This window comes from Lactuca virosa, chromosome 8, assembly GCF_052849685.1.
Source record: "Lactuca virosa cultivar CGN04683 chromosome 8, Lactuca_virosa_CGN04683_v6, whole genome shotgun sequence".
NCBI classification, from domain to species: domain Eukaryota; kingdom Viridiplantae; phylum Streptophyta; class Magnoliopsida; order Asterales; family Asteraceae; genus Lactuca; species Lactuca virosa.
The window spans coordinates 264,482,737-264,486,895 of NC_136433.1; positions in this window are offsets into that span (position 1 = coordinate 264,482,737).

Sequence of the window (4,159 nt, forward strand, 5' to 3'; positions counted from 1 at the left end):
TACACACTTTATTTGTGTGACATCCCCAAATTCACGATCATTTTAATAATTTTATTTATGCTTATTTAAAAATCAGAGTATCCTTTTTGAAGAATATTATTTCGGAATTTGTTCCTAGAAAACATGATAAATATATTATCAAAGCATTTCTGAAAAATTGTATTTTATTCATCTTATAACATTGGGATGTCATCGTCAATACAGAAACATAAGCATAAATAGACCTTACATTCATTTACACTAATGAATTACATCTCCTTTAATCTCTCAGTGTAATGTATCTTCGCATTGATACCTGTGATACACATAAACTGAGTGGGTCAGGTTGGGAAACCTGGTGAGTATATAGAGATTTCAATCTCACAATGCTTTAACATATTTATATGTATATTTTAGAACTCGTAATATACAATTGCACCTCATATAATCAATTTTACCCCACCCCGTTGATCCTCACAACGACACGATCCATACTATCAAATCTAAATTAACAGCTTTACCTAATCCATACTCCTGGATCAGGTATGTCTAATACATGCTCTCGAATCAATGGCAAATGACTATGCCTAATCCATACTCTCGGACTAGGGACGAATGACCATGTCTAATCCATGCTCTCATATCAATGACAAATGGTTATGCTCAATCATGGCTTAGACAGATAAAGTCCGTTAAAAATACATAAATTTGTCATCCAATGTCCGTTTTCATATGTCTTTATATCTTTGAACTCTTATTAATGAGATCTTAAATTCTCGTTCGTATTGTGTCGACTAAAAATCGATCGATCTAAAATTTGATTTCCGGGCTGCACACTGTTATGCCAAATCTTAGAAAAATCATAACTTCCTCTATCGAAGTCAGATTTGGACGTTCTCTATATGCACGCTCTCGGTTTAACATATTATACGACTTTAATTTAGATCGTTAAGGCTAAAAAGTAGTTTATCAAAAGTTCACCTTTCACGTTATGCGGAGGCGTGTCGGTTTTGTCATAAAACTTCGACGGGTCATAACTTCTTCGTTATATGTCAGATTTCAGCGTTCTTTATATGCACGGAATCCTTGTGACATATAATATAAATTAGTTAAGATTATATACTCTAAATAATCTTCTATCAAAAAGTGATTTTTAACGCTAATTATCTCTAAATTGACTAGCCCGAATATGTAGCGTTACAATTATCTCCCCTTTAGGATGATTACGTCCCAGAATCATCAAGAAAACAGGGCTTGTATAATGACTCCATATGTTATATCTTCATCCCAGGTAATAACCGTAACTCTTAGGTCCTCTCAAATAAGTATCTAACTCGTGGACTTCTTAACTGTTGCCGGTGCTTAATCTTGCAACCGTTCTTCGTACTACGTTGGACTTTCAATCACAACCTTCAAGTTACAAACTTGATATTTATTGGAAACTCGTACTCCTTCCTAAACCGACTTAACATAAGGGAAGTTCTTTACTTCGATTATCGTAACAAACTGATGGGTCATATTCTAACGATCTTTCTTTGTATGATGCAATGCTTAGACTCAGGTCTTTTAGAGTCAAATTTACAGAATGAAATATACATTCCTTCATGTTCTAATGTGATATAATCACATTCTAGCTTGTAGCTCTTCTAGCTATAAGCTTCTTACTTATCGGCAACCACGGTACTTCAATTTTTTGGTTTAAGTCGGATACTACATCGAACTTGGTTCTCTGAACCACGTAACACACATATCTTAGTCGGACTTGATATGATATGACCACTATGGTCGGAATGTCAATCATCTTCATAGTCATTACCGAAACAATGATAACGACAGACATGAACAAATCAATTACTAGCGCCTTGGTAACCTTGTGAATTTTCCTGATCCAAGTGCGAGTCCTGTGCTTCCGATAGTATAGGCCTCTACTACCATTCACACATACTCATACTCGTCCCAAGTATTGCCTCTCAGTTCACCAAGTCACCATACAAGTTTTGGATTAGGTGTCTAAGCCCATAACTATAATTGGTATGTACTTGACCCGATAGTAGCATGGTCCTTTTGGGTTGCCTTCACCAGAGCAATTTAATAGGATGGATATTTGAGAAAGAGGTTATTTGTGATTTATTAATATATTATAAGAATAATATATTAATTGAGAAGTCATATTGTTTAATTGGTATTGATCAAGAATTAATTTGGAATTAATTTAGTGATCAAAAGAGACTGATTAAATTAACGGGGACTGATTAGGTAAATCAGTAATACATATAGTTTGGGCTAATGATCCATGTTGATTAGGATGGACTAAATCTATGTAGAGTCCATGAAGAGTTAGTCCAAAGGGCCTATCATATGGATTATTGGATTAAAGGCCCAAGGAAATGAATTAGGGTTTACAAGTTGAAACCCTAGGAATTCCACACTATAAATGCAACCCCTAGCACCACCAAAATGGGCCCCAAGAGTTCCAAGAAGAACCCTAGCCGTTTTTGTGTGCCTCCTACCATCTCTCTCATTATCCTCCATTTGTTCATGGTGTTTTGTGATTCCATTAGAGGTGCAACACTTGGGGCACTAACCTTTCAAAGGTCAAGGTGTTCTTGTTATTGCTACATAACAAGTGAGGTAATGTTAAAACCCTTATTTACATATGAGTTTTGAAATGTGTATGCTAGTATTAGGGTTCATGCTTTGGATAAATGAAAATTGCATGTATAGCTTGAGACAACTTAGATCCAAAGCATTAGGGTTGTATGTGCACCATAGAGATGTTATAGTGCTTAAAACCCATCAACAATAATTTCACATGGTCATTTAACACATCGGATAACATAAATAAGGTTTATATTATTTCTTGAAATGATTACATAGACATTAGAGTTCACACTACACTAGGCCTCTTATAATAGGGTACACCACATGATACCATCTATATTGATACTTTATAGATCCTTCCTCCTAATCCCTTGCATTTTCAACTGCTCCATCAAGGATCATTTGGAATGCTCTTGCCTTTGGCTTTGGTGAGATATTTGGGTTTTTTAGCTCCTGCCCTATTTGGGCAGTCTTGCTTGAAGTGTCCTTCACCACACTTAAAGTAGACTTCTCTCTTGGTCGTGCATTCGCTGGCATAGTGACCAGTCTTCCCGCATTTTAAGCAGATCACCTATTTAGAGCATCTCCCGATGTGTTTCCTTTTGCGCTTGTCACACCACTTTTCTTCATCGCTATCCCCAAACCTCTTGTTGTTGGGGTCAGACTTCGGGAACCTATTTATCTTGTCGGATCTTGAGGACCCCTTAAATTTCCTTTTCTCTCCAGCTTCAACCTTGTTGGCGGTTCTGCCTTTGATCATTTCCTCAACCGACTTAGGAACCCAGATGGCTACCTCCATAGTAGGTACTGGCACAGTGTACTCCCATGGTAGTCCCTTTGCATACTTATCGATTTTTGTTAGCTCTTCAGGGACAATGCACAATGCAAACTCCATCTTCTCTGTGAAGGCATTGGTATACTCATCAATGGTCATGTTGCCATTTTTCAACGTCATAAACTGGTTCTCCAGCTCTAGCATGTTTTAGGCTGAGTAGAACTTGCGTTTAAAGTGTACCAAGAATTCTGCCCATGTCAGTTGTAGTGGCTCATTGGGGCTTATGATCTTTCCCAAAGTGTTCCACCAACGAACAACCCCACCCCTAAACTGACGCACAACATAAGTGGTTTGTAGCTTCCCCTTGCAACCAACTGTTATGAAAGCTAGCTCCATCTCAGAGATCCAGGCCATAACTCCGATTGGATCTTCTTTCCCAGTAAAAGTTGATGGTTTGCAAGTCGTAAAGTCCTTATACTTGCATCTGTTCCCTTCAATTCCTTCATCCTAGTTATTTCTCCTAACCATTATTGTATCAGCTTGGCTAACAGTTCGACTGTAATTTCCCTCCTCAGACAACACTTCATTCAGTTCGGGCTACACAACAGGCACGATAGATTCATCCCTATTATTAAGCAACATTTGTCTCATCTCTTCCCTTTGTTCGGCCATCAGAGCTCGAATTATAGCTTGGACTCCTGCCATCATGATTGGTTCGGGTGCAACTACTACTTTTCGTGCACGTTCAATCACTCGTAGCTATTGGTTTCCATTAGCATTTCCTAATCCGCTTCAAGTTCTCAC